The following is a 19,843-nucleotide window of genomic DNA, read 5'->3' as shown; positions in this document are numbered from 1 at the left end:
CTCCCTGAGTGTGCGCCTCTCTGAGTGCCCACTCCCCTGAGTGCACGCTTGTCTGAGTGTGCGCTCCCCTGAGTGTGCGCTCATCTGAGTGCGTGCTCCTGAGTGTGAGCTCCTCTGCGTGCTCCTGAGTGTGGGCTCATCTGAGTGCTCGCTCCCGAGTGCATGCTCGTCCGAGTGTGCGCTCCCCTGAGTGTGCACTCCCGAGTGCGTGCTCTCCTGAGTGTGTGCTCCCCTGAGTGCGCGCTCCCGAGTGTGCACTCTCGAGTGCGCTCGTCTGAGTGCACGCTCCCGAGGGTGCGCTCCCCTGAGTGTGCGCTCCTGAGTGTGATCACCTCTGAGTGCGCACTCCTCTGAGTGCTTGCTCATCTGAGTGCTAGCTCATCTGAGTGTGCACTCGTTTGTGTGAGCTCCTCTGAGTGTGCTCTCGTCTGAGTGTGTGCTCGTCTGTGAGCTCCTCTGAGTGTGTGCTCCTCTGAGTGTGAGCTCGTCTGTGTGCTCGTTTGAGCGTGAGCTTCTCTGTGAACTCGTCTGAGTGCGCTCTCGTCTGAGTGCGTGCTCACACTCAGAAGAGTGTGCACTTCCCTGAGTGTGCACTCCCCTGAGAGTCCACTCGTCTGTGTGCCCTCATCTGAGTGTGCACTCCCCTGAGCAAGCGCTCGTCTGGGTGTGTGCTGCTGAGTGTGAGCTCCTCTGAGTGCATGCTCCTGAGTGCATGCTCATCTGAGTGCTCGCTCGTCTGAGTGTGCACTCCCCTGAGTGTGCGCTCTCCTGAGTGTGCGCTCCCGAGTGCGCTCTCATCTGAGCACGCGCTCCCGAGTTCACGCTGGTCTGAGCGCACACTCACGAGCGCACGCTCAGGGCGCGCTCGTGAGTGTGCACTCCCCTGAGAGTGCGCTCGTCTGAGCGTGCGATCCCGTGTGAGCTCCTCTGAGTGTGCGCTCCCGAGTGTGCGCTCATCTGAGTGTGCACTAACCTGAGTAAGCGCTCCTCTTAGTGTGTGCTCCTCTGAGTGTGAGCTCCTCTGAGTGAGCGCTCCTCTGAATGTGGGCTCATCTGAGTGCTCGCTTCCCTGAGTGCACGCTCGTCTGTGTGTGCACACCTGAGTGTGCACTCCCCTGAGGTTGCGCTCCCGAGTGCGCTCTCGTCTGAGCACGCACTCCCGAGTTCGCGCTCCTCTGAGAGCGTGCTCCCCTGAGTGCGCACTCCCAACTGTGCGCTCGCCTGAGTGTGGGCTCGCCTGAGTGTGCGCTCACCTGAGTGTGCGCTTCCCTGAGTGTGCACTCGTCCGAGTGTGCGCTCCCCTGAGTGTGCGCTCCTCTGAGTGTGCACTCGCCTGAGCGAGCGCTCGTCTGAGTGCTCCTCTGAGTGTGATCTCCTCTGAGTGCGGGCTCATCTGAGTGCTCGCTCCCCTGAGTGCACGCCCGTCTGAGCATGCGCTCCTGTGAGTGTGCCCTCCCGAGTGTGCTCTCCCCTGAGCATGCGCTCCGCTGAGTGTGCCCTCCCCTGAGCGTGCACATGTCTCAGTGCGCGCTCCTGAGTGTGCGCTCATCTGAGTGTGCACTCGTTTGTGTGAGCTCCTCTGAGTGTGCTCTGGTCTGAGTGTGTGCTCATGAGTGTGAGCTCCTCTGAGGGTGTCCTCCTCTGAGTGTGAGCTTGTCTGTGTGCTCGTTTGAGCGTGAGCTTCTCTGTGACCTCGTCTGAGTGCGCTCTCATCTGAGTGCGCGCTCCCCTGAGTGCGCACTCCCCTGAGTGTGAGCTTCCCTGAATGTGCGCTCCGAGTGTGCGCTCGTCTGAGTGTGCACTCCCCTGAGCGAGTGCTCGTATGAGTCTGCACTCCTCTGAGTGTGAGCTCCTCTGAGTGCGGGCTCATCTGAGTGCTCACTCCCCTGAGTGCACGCTCGTCTGAGTGTGCGCTCCCGAGTGCACTCTCCTCTGAGAATGCGTTCCCGAGTGCACGCTCATCTGAGAGCGTGCTCCCGAGTGCGCACTCCCGAGTGTGCGCTCTGAGTGTGCGCTCCTGAGTGTGCGCTCGTCTGAGTGTGCACTTCCCTGAGTGCGCGCTCGTCTGAGTGTGCACTCCCCTGAGTGAGCGCTCGTATGAGTGTGCACTCCTCTGAGTGTGAGCTCCTCTGAGTGCGGGCTTATCTGAGTGCTCGCCCCTGAGTGCGTGCTCGTCTGAGTGTGCGCTCCCGAGTATGTGCTCCCAAGTGCACTCTCGTCTGAGAACGCGCTCCCCTGAGTGCGCACTCCCCTGAGTGTGCGCTCCCGTGTGCGCTCGTCTGAGTGTGCGATCCCGAGTGTGAGCTCCTCTGAGTGTGCACTCCCGAGTGTGTGCTTGTCTAAGTGTGCACTGCCCTGAGTGTGTGTGCGTCTGATCGTGTGCTCCCGAGTGTGAGCTCCTCTAAGTGTGTGCTCCTCTGCGCACTCCTCTGAGTGCGATCTCCTCTGAGTGCGCACTCCTCTGAGTGCGGGCTCATCTGCTCGCTCCCAAGTGCACACTCGTCTGAGTGCGCGCTCCCCTGAGTGGGAGTTGATCTACAGGTGACTCATCTGGTTTTCCTTTTTCCCTTATTTGTGATTTTACAAGGGAATTGGCAGTGTTTCCTCTTTAAAATATTTGGTTACTCAAATAGCTAAATCATAAATTACACGAAGACACAAGGAGTATCTTGTGTGCGTTTTTCCCTAGCAGCTAGCACAGTAATTTAATAGTAGTTTAATAGTTTCTCAATTGAACAAATGAAAGATAATAAATCAATAAATGAATGAACAAATTAAGTAAATAATGCAAAATTGTCTTTAGGAATTAATAAAGTTGTTCAGAGCTTTTTTTTTTTTTTTTTTTTTTTTACTTCTGCTGAGTTCCTTTTTTCTTCATAGTACTTATTACAGTTTGAAGAGACATGTTTATATGATTATCTGACTATGGCATGCCTCCCCCACTAGCCTGTCTTGTTTACAATGGTAATCCCAACTCCTAACACAGACCTGGCACCCATAAGCACTCAGTAAATACTGATGAAGGAAGGAATGCCTCCTGTTGGGGTAGCTCAATTAATCGGTAGACATCAAAGCTCTACTTTCAGACTCTATGCCCATTTTCTACAATAGAAAATCCTGCAATAAGAAAGCAAATCTATTTGATAATATTTATTGACTATCCACTATACTGATGGCATAATCCCCCAGATTTTCAGTTGTCCTTTATACAAGGGAGGTTTTCAGAACTAGTTTAATCTCCCTTTCTCCGCATAAGCACTATTTGCAGAGCCGCATTTGTATCTCCCAACAGGATGTTTCAAAATAGGTAATATTTTATATATTCTAAAATAAATGCCATTACAAGTTGAATAATTTTAAATGTCCTGTTTCTCACCAGAGAAATGGGCTCCAATTACTGGGTCAACTGTTCTGTCTTACTTTTGGAGGCAGAACTTGTAATATTAGAAATCAAAAGTATCTGGTTAGTTATCTCACTTTTCAGGATAAAGTTGTCTTTGATTTGTGGTCCATATTGAGCCAAAATATATTTGATATATAAACTTACACATTGTCAGTATAACTTTTGGGCCTCTTTTTATGCCCCAAGGGAAAACACCTCAAGAAACTCCCCAATACAAGCTAGTACCTTTTTTATATCTTTTCCTCTCCCCTCTCAAAGATGAGACAATTAGAAACTGAACATTAAGGAGTTGCATATAAATGTAAAATTAATACAATGCAAAGCAATAGTAGCAGTCATAAGAGCTAACAATTATTAAAAGTCTATCATATTCCCAGCATTGTTATAGCTTCCTATTCCTTGTAGCTTATCCTCACAACACTGAAAATACATGTAAGTCCCATTTCAATAATGTTATCAAGATCACATAAGTATCAAGGAGGCACATCTAGTATTTGAACCCAAGTTCATAAGAATACAAGATTTTTCAGCCTCAGCACTATGACACTTGGGGCTAAATGTGTTTTGGAAAGCTGTTCTGTGCCTCTATCCACTAAATATCAGTAGCAGCTTACTCTCAGTGTGACAAACAAAAATGATTCCGGATATTGTCAAATGTCCCAATGGGGACACAACCCCCCTCCCCATCCTCCTATCTCTTACCTAACTCAACACACCAATTCCTCCACCCCTACTTTCCATCCTCATTGAAAAACACTAGAATTCAATGCCCAACTTCTTTATTCTCTACCATTTGCCTCCACTATGAAGGGGAAATCATGAGTTAAGCATTCAAATTTAACTCATCCTAGTATTTACTAAAATTGTAGAAAATAGTTGTACATTCATATGGTAACTTAACCAAATAAACCTCTTCCTTAACTGGTGATATCTTTATAGCTAAACTAAACTTCACAAGGGAAGGTACTAAAATTATTGTAAAACTGATTTTCTTGGTCATTGTTTGGAAATGCTTCCATTTTAGAAAACTTCAAGGAAAAAATGGAGAAAGATCTAAGTATAGTGGTTTTCATTTACAAGGTATGTATCTTCAAGGCACTCAGTTTACAATAATTAAATATCTGTGTTACATATAAAAAACAAGATCATTTGCTGTTTATTTCTCAGTGACTTTTTGAAGTGAGGTTTACACCGAACCAAGAGTCAAGGATGTAGTTCTTTTTTTTTTTTTTTTTTTTTTTGAGACAGAGTCTTGCTCTGTCACCCAGGCTGGAGTGCAGTGGCTTATTAAGAGGCAATTCCTCCTGCCTAACTGGCTAATTAAGAGGCAATTCCTCCTGCCTAACTGTTGAACTGGGACATCAGTCATTTCCTGCCCTCAGATCAGAACATATACCATTGGCTTTCTGAGCTCTCCAGCTTAATAAATGACTATCTTGAACTTCTCAGCTTTCCAGTCATGTGAATCAATTCCTTATTTTATATAGCTAAACTGTTGCATGAAACATGTACATAATTTTCCATTTCTCTGGAGAACCTATTCATCCTATTTTTCTAGAGAACCCTAATATACCTTCCTAAAGTCATTCCCATCTCAGTAAATACTACTACCACCTAGCCATTGAATGGCCCTACCATTTACTCAAGTGTACCTATAGAAACCTAGTAATAATTCATTCAACTGTTATTCACCCCTTTCTGTGCATTAATTTATCACCACATTGAGTCAGTGCTTCCTTCCAGTGTATTTTAAATTCATTTCTCTCCAACTCCAATGCCACTACTTTGGTGAAGTCACCATTCTCCATATAGACTCCTGAAATGTTTTCTAACAGATTCCACTGCTGCTCTTAGTCCCTTCCAGTGAAATTTCCACGTAGTTTTTAGAGTAATCTCTTAAAGCTATTAATCAGATGACACTCTCCTGACCAACATTTTTCAATGGCTTACCATTGCATTTTATTTTACCATGAGCTACAGGGTTGCATAAAGTGGCTCCTCTATCTCTTTCCAATCTTATTTCATTCTCCTTCTTGCTTGCTGCATTTCAGCCACACCAGCTTTTTTTTTTCATTTCTTTCAATATACCAAGCCCTTTGTAATATCTACCTCTAGCTTTTTCATGTGGCTGGATTATGATTATTTAGATCTTCTCCAATTGCTATTTCCCATCTTCTCCAGTCAATCATTCATTATTTAATTATATGGCCCTTTATAGCAGTTACTCACAATCTATCATCCAAATTTGTGATTATTTTTCATTTGCCATTGTCTCACTCCCCAACTACCACATGTACTCCACCAGGACAAGAAACTAGTCTTTGAAGTTAGTTGATACGGCTAAGTCCTAGCACAATGCTAGCACTTAATCAAAGGCCAGAAAGTTTACTGAGTGAATTTATTCATTCATTCAACAAATATTTATTAAGGTCTGAGAAGGAACTGTTCCGGGCACCAGGGATACAGCAGTGAATTAAAGGGCCAGAGTATTGCTTTTATGGAGTTTACCCTTCAAGAAGGAAGACAGAGACTAAACAAATAAGTGGTATGTCAGAAGGAGAAGCTTTTTTAATGAAAAGAGCCCTCTGGACATTTATTCAGACTATTTTCTCTTTCTCTGGACTTAGACAAAGTCTGGATGCTGAGAGAATAATAGAGGGTTTGGCACATACCATCTCTTCCAAATGAACCCTTCGAGCTTGCAAATGCCGTCATGCATCCTGGGCAACTGACTGAAGTGTCAGTTATCCTGACATCTATACAAGAGGCTAATATTGTCTATGGACCACTGGGGGCTAAATGCTTGTTGACTGAGATAATGATCAGATAGACAAACATACAACAGTCAAACTGTGAAGATTCACAATCTTGATTATGCCAAGGCCAAAAAAAGTCAACAAGATGGAATATGATGTACTGATCACAAATGCCAAAATACTGAACCAAAAGGAAGCTGGAGTTGTATTAGAAGAGAAAAATGGAATAAATGGGATACTAGATTAGATTACTGCCTGTCCGCCAAACTTATGTAGGACCGGCTGCCAGTTGTGGAAACATGAAGGACAAATGGCATGCCATCCCAAACCGCCACCCGAGTTTCTTGCCAAGGCTGCCTGTGCATGCACAGCTGGGCCTCCCTTGGCAAACTGGTTCATGTTCTCTCTCCATTTATTAACAATTGCTTCATTGTTGTTGATACTAAGTACCAAATAATTCTAACATTTTTTATAGCTGATGAAATTAATTGCCAAATTCAGACTCTGGGGGTTATTTTGCCAATAATTTCTTGCCCAGATTTGAGATGATATTCATTTTCAATGTGACTGTATGTTCACAAGCTCTGGTGACATCTTTGAGTCATGCATTTCAGCCTCAGAGTGTTACATGCTTTGAGAGTTTACTTGGCACAGTGAGCAGAAGCCAAATGTACATGGAGGGAAGTCTAAGCAAACGTTTCAAGTGAACAACAACAATAACAACAATGTTTTAAAAACTAATATTTACTGAAATAGGTACTTCTCTAAGCATTTTATTATGCATTATTTTCCTCAGTGCAACTGAACTGTTAAATGGGTACAATTGGTTTCTCTCTTTTACAGAAACAGGAAATAGGCAAAGAGGAAACATATCTGAAGTGTGTAGCCATTGTTTTGGAGGAGGTAGAAAAGCAAAGTGGTGATAGGAAGGAAAGTACCAGGATAGCAAATAACAAATTACTTACTTAGGTTTTAATCAACACATTTTACCACTATGGGGTTCAAACTGACCACAAACGAAAAGAATAGTCAGTCCATTTCTTTAAGAAATCATGGAAAATGTTTTGCTGTGCCTCCTAACCAGCACTTCTTGTTACTCCATAGACATATGTATAAGGGTAGATTATTTCATTATCACTGCAATGCTCATCAGAAGCTAGTCAGGAATTCATCCACAAGCCAATCTACACAGAAACTGTGCATTGCTCCATGGTATCTATGAGATTATGGGACGCTGGGAATGTATTCTGCTCATTTTTCTATCCCCAATACTTTACATAGCCCTGACACATAGAAAGCAATTACTAAATGATTTTTGAGTGAACAAGTCCACAATTCTATTAGCTCCCACAAATAAAATAAAAGAGGATGTGTACTTATTAAGAGTAGAAACCCTACAATTGGGGCAGAATGGCAAATAGATTTCATCTCATCAGCCAACACCAACAGAAAGGTAGCAGCTGTCTATACTGATGTGTTGAGTAGGATTTTGACACTGCATCAGGTCTTCGTATAGAAAAGATCCTTCGATATATTTGATTAATGTCTTTCAAGTGTTTAGGAACAAAGACATGGAAATACACATGTCATGTAACTGAAGCTGTTAAGATCTTTCCAGATAACTAAAAGAAGTCATAGAATATATATGATTTAGTCAGTGATTTCACCATAATATGAACAATTAAAATTGTTAAGTATGCAAGTATTATAATTATTTTTTGACATTTGCTCTAAGGATTGAAACATGGAATAATGTAAAAATTACAAACACGAATGCACTTAGGTGCCTTCCCTCATTAAAATCACCCTAATTCAGCTGCATCAGAGAGTCCTAGATTAATGAGAACACACAAAAATCGGGACCATTATTTCTATATTCAAATTTTCTTAGCAAATTCTTAGGTATATGTAATTTCAGTTAATCTCTCAAGTCCAAAATCCACATCAAATGTTGTCTTGCAGCCTGCTTTAAGTCCCTGTCTTCTGCATCCAATAAGAGATAGAGAAAGCTTCATTGTAGCTACACAATTGTCTTTACTGAAATCAGGAAAAAGATGGCCTTGGATCTTTCTGTCATACTGGAATGAGGGCAAATCTATTCACTAAAATGTATTTTGGCTTTATTTTTCTTTATAGAAAGTTTGAAGTATAATTTCAACTTGATAGTTTTGCCACAAATATCACTCCCTAGTTTTGATTCATTCTATCTTCTGAGAAGTTTGTTCATAACCTACACTGTCCTAGGTTGGGGATACAAGTAGAACATGTTCCTTATCCTTAAGCTTAGTCTACTACCAACTAATCAAAGAAAAAAATACATACACACACATTTTTAAAGCCTCTTTCCCCATATGTTCTTAGATCTAACACCAAAACCTGTAAAAGAGTAAATTGACTTTACTAAAATTAAAAACTTTGGCTCTTCAAAAGACACTGTTAAGAGAAGTAACACTATCCACAAACTGGGAAAAAAAAATGGCAAAGCATATATCTGAAAAAGGACTTGATTCTAGAATATATAAACAATACTCAAAACTCAATAAGTAAACAAACAGTCCATTTTTTAAATGGCAAAATTTTTGAGCAGACACTTTAGTAAAGATAACAAATGGATAGCAAAAAAGTATGTGAAAAGATATTCAACATTATCAATAACTAAGAAAAACCCAAATAAAAGCACTATGAGATATTGCTATAAATCTATTGGAATGTCTAAGATTAAAGATTGACCATGCCAAGTGTTGATGAGTATGAAGAGAAACTGAAACACTCACACATTGATAGGAAAGTAAAATGGTACAAACACTTTGGAAAATTGGCAGTTTCTTAAAAAGTTAAACATTAAATATAACACTTAAAGTACAAACAATGAAAAAAATAGATAAATTAGATTTCATCAAAATGAAAAACATTTGTGTTTCAAAGGATATAATCAAGACAGTGAAAAGACTTCCTATAGACTGGGAGGAAATTTTTGAAAACCACGTATCTGATAAGGATCTAGTGTACAGAATATATTAAGAACACTTCCAATTCAACAATAAAAAGACAAAGAGCCCAATTTAAAAATGGGCAAATAATTTGAATAGCCATTTTTTCAAAGAGATATACAAACGGCCAATAAGCACATGAAAAGATATTCAACGCCATTAGTCATTAGGAAAATGCAAATCAAAACTGCAGTGTTGTTATTTCACATTGACAAGGATGGCTGTAATAGAGACAGATAATAAGTTCCGGCGAGAATGTGGAGAAACAGAAACCCACACACACTACTGGTCATGATACAAAACAGTGCAGCTACTTTGTAAAACAGTCTGACAGCTCCTCAAGAAGTTAAACACATTAACAAAAAAGTTATCGTATGTTTTAGTCCATTCTGTATTGCTATAACAGAATACCTTAGATTTGGTAATTTATAAAGAAAAAAGGTTGATTTGCCTCCTGATTCTGGTGGCTGTAAAATCTAAGATTGGGCAGCTGCATCTGGTGATGGTCTCAGGCTGCTGCAACTCATAGCAGAAAGTGGAAGGGGAGCTGCATGTGCAGAGAGCTCACATAGCTAGAGAGGGAGCAAGAGAGTAAAACCAAAGAAGACAGGCTGTTAATCCATTCCCATGAGAGTGAGAATTCACTCACTACCAAGCCATTCATAAGAGACGCACCCCTACAACTCAAACACCTCCCACTAGGCCCCACCTCCCAACACCACACAGTAGGGAGCACATTTCAACATGAGTTCTGGTGGGGACAAACAAATCATATCCAAACCACAGCACCATGTGACCCCACAATTCTACTCCTATCCACACCTAAGAATTGAAAACCTATTCACACAAAAACTTTTACATCAGTTTCCATAGCAACATTACTCATAACTAAGAAGTGGAAACATAAATATCCATCAACTAATGAACAAAATATTGTATATCCTTATAATGGAGTATTATTCAGCCTTAAAAGGAATGAAACACTGATACATGCTACGACATGAATAAACCTTGAAAACACTATGCTAAGTAAAAAAAGTCAGACACAAAAGGCTACGTATTACATGATTCCATTCATCTGAACTGTCTCGAATAGGCAATTCCATAGGGACAGAAAGTAGATTAATGGTTCCAGAGGTTGGAGAGAGGGGGAAATTGGGAAGTGACTGCTAATGGGTACAGAAGTTTTTTGTGGAGGAGAATTATAAAAATATCCTGGAATCAGTGGTGATTGTTGTACAACCTTGTGAATATAAAAAAAAAATGAATTATACACTTTAAAAAGAAGACTATTATGGCATATGAATTTATCTCAATTTAAAAAAATAACCATATCCTATACTGTCCAACCATTCCACTACCAGGTATTTACACTGAGATGAAAATATATGTCCATACAAAAACATGTATACCAATGTTTACAGCAGCTGTATGTGCAATAGTGAAAAAATAATCCAAATATCCATCAACCAGAGAAAGATTATCATACTGTGGTGTACACCTACAATGGAATACGACTCAGTAATAAAACTTTATAAACAATTGATGTTATGAACCACATGGATAAATCTCAAAATAAATATGCTGCATGAAAGAAGCCAAACCCAAAAAAGAAAAAAAGAAAGCAAGCAAGCAACAACAGCACATACTGCACAATTTCATTTATATACAATTCTAGGAAATGCCAGCTAATGTATAGTGACAGAAAGCAGACCAAGGTTGCCTGTGAATGTAAGAAGGGTTGCAAAGGGCATGATGAAATTTCCAAAAATGATGAATGTGTTCATTATCTGGGTTGTAGTGGTGGTTTCACAAGTATAGTTGAGATAGCCAAGTAAAAAGTAGTCCCTAGAGAATCTCCCACCAGCCTGCGCTCTGGGAGGATGGGGTGTAGCCTTGGGAAGTTCACACCATTTGCAGCAGGGAGGAGCCTGGCCTCTCCAGTTCCTGGTGGGTGACCTAGAATTCAGTCTGTGAGGTGGAGAGCCTGTTAGCAGGACTCCACCTCACTTTGTTGAGTTGTTTTTCCTTTTTCCTTTTTGCCCAATAAATTCTGTTCCCCCTCACCCTTCAAACGGTCCGTGAGTCTCATCTTTCCTGGTCCTGTGACAAGAACTTGTTTATTTCTACAACTTATTCATATATTGAAACATCAAATTGTACACTTAAAATATGTGCAATGTATAGTATGTAGTATGTCTACTATACTTCGATAAAGCTGTTTTTAAAACATACGCAATCTGCCACAAAAATGTTTTCTGTGCTGTGCTATTCCACTTCCCTTTGATTTTTAGAGCAATCGAAAGGCATACTCCTGTTCTAATGTGGCTGGCACCTAGTGACTCACCAAGGGATACTGGCAGAAACACTGAAGGCACAGCAACTCCATACCCAAACTTCACCCTGCAGAGGTGTAGGAAGAGACTGATGGCACGAGCAACAGTACTGATGCTAACCTGATTTGTTCAGAGATGCTTTGCTGGGACTGTCTGGTTAATCTGCTGTGCTCCCTGCTTCCTTTGGACTGTAGAGTGTGGCTTCGTTGATTCTCTTCATCCTCTCGGCTCCCAAGTCATCCCAAACCCAGAAAACCACATGAACCTCAATGACATGTAAGTTTCTTCACAAGACATGTGGAAAGTTAAAATTTGAGACTCATAAAGTCATCATCTTCTAATGTCACCACACTATATAGCTCCCTTGAATGTGTAAAAAGAAAAATCAAGAAATCTACATTGCATACCAATTCGTAGTATATTTCCAAAATGACACATGCTGCGTCACTCTGACGCTGGATGAGCCTCAGAGAGGGGCTTGCACAGCTGTAGGTTTGCTGAGTCAGGGGCTTTTGAACGGAGGCTTTTGAAGTGTTCTGGGCCCTGCCTGTATACACTACAGGGATTAGGAGCATGCTTAGTTTGGAGACATTTTACAGTAACAAAGCATTGCTTAAGTCCTGTTCATTACTGATCTGCTTTTTTTCCTAAGCAATACAGCTTAACCAGCCTGAAAGGCAATGCTTGAAGCCTGGGGGGAAATGAAAGCTGCCCAAAAATGCTGAAATAAGGAAAGATTCTTCCTAAGGAGCTGATAAAAGAATGTAGCCCTCCTCCACTCCCCTCAAAGGAAAGCTCATGCAAAGGTTACTTTCCTTGTGATTAAGAGTCTTCGCAATTAAAAATTTTAAGTGGCTGATTGAAGGATAATATAGCAGATTTCATTCAGCCTCGCATACCTCAAGGGAAACTCAGCTTTCCTTGATTACTTTTACTGCACATGCACATTTTCCCTTAGAAATAAAAATTAAACCTTTGTACAATTGCTTCCAATAGCATTTTCTCTTCACGCTAATAATGGTTTTCACGAAACAGCTATACCAAATTAAAATGTCCCTTTTTAAAAATTTCATAGAGTTCTCAAGAAACTGATGTAAAATATGAATATATATAAGGATAAACAAACATCCATTGCTAACCATTCATCTTCTAAGTACCAAGGAGTGCGTCCCTCACCTCACCTTCCTATTTCTTTACCTTTTGGATGATTACTGTTATCAAAAAAATTCACAAATATATGAAAGGATAGAGATTATGAAAATCTCAAAAAGTAATGCATTGTTTCTCTTTTTTACACTCTCACACTTCCTTAAAGCGATATGGATCATCAGAAATTAAGTTGTATTTGCTGAAATCTTCAACTTTTAATTTTTTGACGATCTTATTTTTATAGACTTTGAGACAAAAAAAAAAAAAGCAGTACCCAGAGAAGGACTGAAAGACTGAGTGGGAGGCGTGGTCAGAGCAACAATAACAATGACCAACCTTTGTTAGATGCCTACTACTCCCCAGGCACTAATCCCATTGAATACACCTCCTCAAACACAGGTAATTGGTGTTTTTGTCCTCACCACTAAACAGATGCCAAAGCTGGGATTAAGCAAGGTCAAGATACCTGCTCACAGCCTTACTACCTATAAGTGCCAGAATTATGAACCACAACCAGGTCTTTGCAAGAAAAGTACATGCTCTTTTATAAGTGAGAAAAAAACTAGAGAATATTAAATTGAAGCATTCCTTGTAATTTTCACTTGTAATATAGGGAGTACACTTGATTTATCCTTGTGAGATCAACTTTTAAAACCCATACCTCTTTGAGGACTATTTTTGTCCTCCAATTGCCTTTACGTTCTATCAATCATTAAAAACTTCAGCTGAATTAAATTTAAAGGAGTTTAATTGAGCAATGAATGATTTGCAAATCAGACAGCCCCCAAGAGTCACAGCAGAATTAGGCAGACTCCAGAGCAGCTACGTGGTAGAAGACGATTTATAGGCGAAAAAAGGAAAATGATGTACAGAAATCGGAAGTGAGGTATAGAAACAGCTGGATTGGTTACAGGTTTGTGTTTGCCCTATTTGAACAGTTAGCACACTCAGTAGTCTATGAGTGGTTCAAGTATAGCTGCTGGGATTGGCCAGGACTCAGCCATTGTTACAACGTATTACTCCTAAATTAGGTTTTCAATTTTGTCTGCCAATTAAGCTAGATTACAGTTCATCCACAAGGACTCAAATACGGAAGTATGGAATCCTTCTCAGGCCATATTCAGTTTGCTTTGACACAATCAGCTAGATTCTCCTTTCCTACATTGTCAAAACTGCTGATGAGGAGCCTGCTTGTTGCTTTCCTCACCCTTCTGTCCAGTGTTTCCCCTTGGGGCTGTGAAAACAACACTTGGAATATTGAGATTTTGAACAGGAGTATATGCAGCTCTAAGATGATCTCAGCAGGAAAGAAAAAAAAAAAAGCTACAACACTCCACTTAATATATAAAACATCTTCTGTAAAGTTCTGGAACTCCCAAGTCATCTTTTTGGGTGAACTTTCTTACCCACCTACACACACTGAATTTTATATCCTCACTCCATAATATGTTCATTTATTACACATTCCCACTGTGCATTTTCCTGTGTAATGAAGATAGGATTCTCTAAGGTTTGGCACTTCTTCAAATTGGATTAGTTGGAGGATGTTTCCAAAGTAATGACTAACTTTCTGAAGGAAAACACACTTATCTAAAAGAAAAAAGTCATACCTGCATACACATGCACATACACTAACAAATCCCCCAATTTGGGGGCACATATCCTGATATTATGAAGCAAACAGACTAAAAGATTAGAAATTTAAAAGCTAGGCCAGGCACAGTGGCTCACGCCTGTAATCCTAGCACTTTGGGAGGCCGAGGTTGGCCAGATCACCTGAGGTCAGGAGTTCGAGACCAGCCTGACCAACATGGTGAAACCCTGTCTCTACTAAAAATACAAAAATTAGCTGGGTGTGGTGGTGCACACCTGTAATCCCAGCTACTCAGGATGCTGAGGCAGGAGAATCACTTGAACTGGGAAGGTAGGGGTTGCAGTGAGCCAAGAATGCACCACTGCACTCTAGCCTGGGTGACAGAGCAAGACTTCATCTCAAGAAAAAAAAAAAAATTAAAAACTAAACTTAGTAGCAACATGCAGGAATAATACAACGAATACATAGTAACCATCATCCTGACACTCTGCCAGATACTTTATATGTATTAATTCATTTAATCCTCACCAAATCCAATGAGATAGTTCCTATTACTTTTCCTGTTTTATTGATTAGGAAACAGAAACATGGAGAGATGAAGTAGCTTGCCCAAAACTGTGTATGTAGTAAGTATGGAAACCAAATCCAAATCTAAGGAGTCTAGCTCCAGGGTACAATGCTTTTGTTGTTTCTATAATTTTCTTCCTTTTTCTCACTGATTAGAACCAATATACTCTAGATATAGTGATTGCAGCCAATTTTTACAATAATTAACAAGTTTAATGAAGTGGCCTGCAGTATCCTAAATTTTGTCTACCTCCAGTTTAACTTTCAATTATAGCACTACATACTGGAATGGAATATTGACAGCATTAAGACTTCCTCCCCAAACTATAAATGGTGTTAAAGGCAAGAAGATATAAAACTCTGTCTCCGTTACATCTTTGTCCACTCAGATTTGATCCTAGCCTTTGAAAAAGTTACACACCTACTGAACCCAGATATAAAACATGGTGATAAAAAATTCTGCTGTGAATTATTGGAAAACATTATTTCTGAGAAAGTATTACTTTAGGAACTAAAAAAAGAGCTTCCTCACTTCAGTCGATCTGTGTTTCAGTCTACCGTAGAAAGATGACATGTAAGTTGAGCACTTATTTTCTCTAGAAAAGTTGAATTCCTTCCGAGTAAGTATCGTGTACAGGCCCTCACGAGAGATCATCTTGATGTTCTGAGCAAAAAAACAAATTAATCCTTCGTGCTCCAAAAAAGAAACTTTTTATCAAACTTGAGAACACACCAGGCAGTGTGGTCTTTTGCTGTATCTCCTTGACTCAGGATTTTCCCTGGGAAACTATGGCTTCAAAGTGTCCCATTAGTAATGTTTCGCTTGCCTATGATATTTGCTTCATTAAAAAGTTTCCAATCTGAAAAGACTCATTTCCAATTAGACTGTGTCTTGGTATTCTCACCGTAATTCAATAAATATTTTGAATACCCACTACGTGCAAAGTATTACATTAGGCACTATAATAAGTAACAAGGATATAACAATAAATCAAACACAACTTGTATGTTGAATTCCAAAATTATATAATACAGGATAAGGGCAAAGATTAAATATTACATTAAAATTCCTTTTAGTTCGAACATTTTATTAAATGTAATGTTTCTAGATAAAGGAACTAGTTTATCTAGAAAGGGGGAGAAAAATTTGACATCAGCATGTGCTAGATGCCTAACATGGTGCTAGTCACTGTACTGGAGTTTTTTCACTGATTCCTAAACAACCACCGTGAACTAAGTCTTGTTATTGCCATCTTACAGTTGGAAAGTTATGTGTGTTGCCCTTGGTGCTGGATGATTGCAACACTAAGGTAGGATGTATGGAACTTTTAACATTTCACACATTTTGAAGATTCTTTGGAATTCCTAAGTGAGATAATATTCACCAATGCCTTAGCATGATACCTACCAAGACTCAATGCTCCACAAAGAAGAGTTAGTGGTAGTGTCAATAGTGGTAGCAGATGCAGCAAAAGTAGATTAAGCCAGCATCTGAGCTCTCAATTGTACAAAAAGCCACCATCACAAATGTTGTGATCAACCACTCCAACCCCACCTCACCTGCCTTTTCTAAACAAATGCTTATGGCAGCATTTCCCTGTGCCTCCTGTACGTGAGATTCCTAGTGACCTTCCATCCGAGCCCTCAATAACTCCACTTAGCCACTGCCACATGCCTTTTCCTCATTTGTCCCTTTGTTCATTTTCACATCATTTGTGTAAAACAGTTCTCACTCCTTCTCTTCACTTCATCTCCTCCCAATCCACCCGACAACTTTTGTCAGTGGCAACTGGGATATTCCTCCAGAGCCTCTACAATGACAAATTGAGAGTTTCACAAGCACCATGGGGCCCAGCAGAGGTTGGGAAGCCTGTTCTGGGATTCACCTCCATCTAAATGATTTTAAAATTCAGCTCCCGAACACAGCCAGATTGCTGTCAGCAATATGAATAAGTTTTAACAACACTGGATCCACCTCAAGGTTATTTCTTCAATATCATACAGAAAATACTGTAAATGAAGGAAATATGATACAAAGTAGTAGAATAATCTAGTCTATTTTTATGAAGTCTCCCTGCTATCTTGATTGATGAAGAAAAAATTTTCATAATAGAGTCTATTTCTTGTACATCTGAAATATGCCCTACAAAAATAACCCCTCTTTCCTGGGATGCTAAACATAAGACCTTATACTTACATAATAATTGACCTAAAGGAAATTCCTTCCTGCTTTGGCCTTCACCTTCTATCCAAGGTCTGTATCCAACCAGATAGTACTATCTATTCAAATGTAACCTGGACCTCTGATAACCATTAACTTTTACCTCCTTGGATAGGCAAGGGGTTTAGATCCACAAAGTCAATATATAAAGCAGCATTTAGACCACTGTAGTCCTTGCAATCGCTCAATTCATTGAATGAAGTAATTTGTGTCAGGTTCATATGGCTGAGATTTATTTACACAGATTAAACCACTGAGTGTCATTGGATGTTTAAGCCTTGTTCTGAGAATGGCGCATAATTCAAGCATGCTGAATAAGAAGAGCCATCCCTAAGGACTAATTCACAAGAACCAGGATAACATGTACCTGCTTTGTCGACTTCCATTTAAGCAGAATTAGAGGTTACCTTACCAGATGCTCTAAGCACCAGTAATGAACATGCATTTTCCCCCTGTGAATATTATAATAAATTCAGAAAAGGCCCAGTTCTGACATCCAAAGGGCAGCAATATTATATGACTGACAATATGCTATTAGCAGTCATTTTCACTTATTGCTATTCTCCAGGCTTAGAGTGGGGTGGCTTGTTTGGTTCTATTGCCTCTTTGTAGCATTTCCCAATTTGAGCTAGAGAGCTGCATTTTTTATATAAGCCCTGTAATTTTTCACACACAAGTCTAGCCTCTCACGGATTCGGTGTATTAAGTGACTCAACATCACACCAGAGTGTGATCTTCACAACCAACCACTGGGCAACATAGCACTATCCTCAGTATTATGGGAGAGGAGTGAATCTTCATGTTTTTTTTGAAGAGCTTCCCCTCAAGGGGCTACGCAAAAATACTTTCTGGTCTCCATGTTGTTCCCACCCAGTGTACATCAATATTCCCTTGTTTAAGAACTCTATTTCCGGCCAGGCATGGTGGCTCATGCCTATAATCCCAGCTCTTTGGGAGGACAAGGCAGGCAGATCATTTGAGGTCAGCAGTTCGAGATTAGCCTGGCCAACACAGTGAAACCCCGTCTCTACTAAAAATACAAAAATTAGCCAGGCAGTAGTGGCACGTGCCTGTAATCCCAGCTACTTGGGAGGCTGAGACAGGAGAATCACTTGACCCTGGAAGATGGAGGTTGCAGTGAGCAGAGATCGTGCCATTGCAGTCCAGTCAAGGGTGACAGAGTGAGACCTTGTCTCAAAAAAAAAAAAAAACTATTTCCCCTTCCAAATCTTCTCTAACTTGTCCTTGTAATAAAATAAGCAAAAAGATTTTTCTAAATCCTAGCAGAGGCCTGAGTACATTCTTATACAAACAACTTATAAATAACTTTTCAAATGTAGGCTTAAATGCTACAAGTCAATGGGTGGTTGGCAAAAGAGAAATAACTTTCTGACTTGTTCATTCCAGAGACTAATGAGGAAGAGAGGAGAAGGAAGGAAGGCAGGCAGGCAGGGAAGGACAGAGGGAAGATCAAGAGATCGTTTTGGTAGAAACTGGAAGTGAGCAATAAGAAACAGCTTTAGTCCCCTGGAAATAGGAAGGCTATTCTTAAAGAGGAGATACAGATCTCGGAGCTTTAACCCAAAAAAGGCTAAATTCAAGCACTTTAATAGAGAAATTCTCCATCACAGAATAAAGTATTTGTTTACCACACTGGATAGAGATGATGTAGCTAACATTCGTCATTTCAAGAAACCTTGTTTACATTTGGGAAATTCCCCACATTAATGGTCCTGGTGGGAGATAGGACCAAATTCTGGAGAGTTGCTGAAAGTGCCAGAAATTCATCGCTGGGGTTCCTCCAGTAGGTAACGGGCAGGCTCCTGCCCTGGGCCCCAGCTACCAGGTGCTTCAGCCGAAGCCTTCAAACTGGAAGGCAGTGTGCTAAGATGTAGGAACTGGGATAATTCCCATGGGTTGAGGGGCAGAGTGAAGGCGTAGAGACTTTGGGGCCAAAGTGGCAGTGGATAAACTGCAGGTCCAATCAGAGGTAGCAGCCTGTTTCTTCAGCAGTTTCCTCACCAGGCCCGTTCTGTGGCACCAGCTTGGGCATTTTTTTCTGGCTGCATGGCCCCAATCTGATTTTCAAGCTTTCAATTCCTCCTATTGATTCTGTGGCCTATCAAGTATTCTTTTATTAAATTTCTTTTCTTCATAAATTGGCCAGATGGACGGAGTGATTTATATACATATATATGAAATTTCCTACTCTAATGTAACAAACTTCTGTCAAATTTCTATAATATTACAAACCACATAGAAGGGAGCAGTAATCTTATTCAACCTCTTTCTTTTGTAGATAAGGAAACCTATACCCAGAAGGACTCAGAGGCTCACCAAGGGTCGACTGTCTAACAGAGCAGAGCAGGGACTAGAATGACTGTCAGTTCAACACCCTATCATACCATGTTCATGGTACTCTGATTGCTTGAGACATTTTTGTTACAGATTACTGCATTTTTTGCTTTGTTTTACAAGAAAGATTATTCTAGGATTGTATTTGATTATTTGGGAACCCAATAATTTATTAGTACTGAGATAGACAAACTATGATAAAGAATTCAGGAAAAGGAGGAGTTAACAAAGAAAAAGTTCAAAGGCCTAGCAAATGAGGATATGGCCAGTTGATGGTATACCAATCTCTTCAGGAAAGTACACTTAATTCAAGTAGCATACTTTTGAGTGTTACTGCTTAGCTGCTTTTGCTGCTTTGGGCCCCAGAACTATTAAAACCCAGTTCAGAGATATGTTTCTAGAATAGTTCGAATATTAGTAGTTTTAACCGGGGAGGGAGGGAGGCAGGGAGAGGGAGGGGGAGAGGGGAGAG

The sequence above is a fragment of the Piliocolobus tephrosceles genome, chromosome 4 (assembly GCF_002776525.5).
Source record: "Piliocolobus tephrosceles isolate RC106 chromosome 4, ASM277652v3, whole genome shotgun sequence".
Taxonomy (NCBI): Eukaryota; Metazoa; Chordata; class Mammalia; order Primates; family Cercopithecidae; genus Piliocolobus; species Piliocolobus tephrosceles.
Note: the sequence above shows the minus strand (reverse complement) of the source record.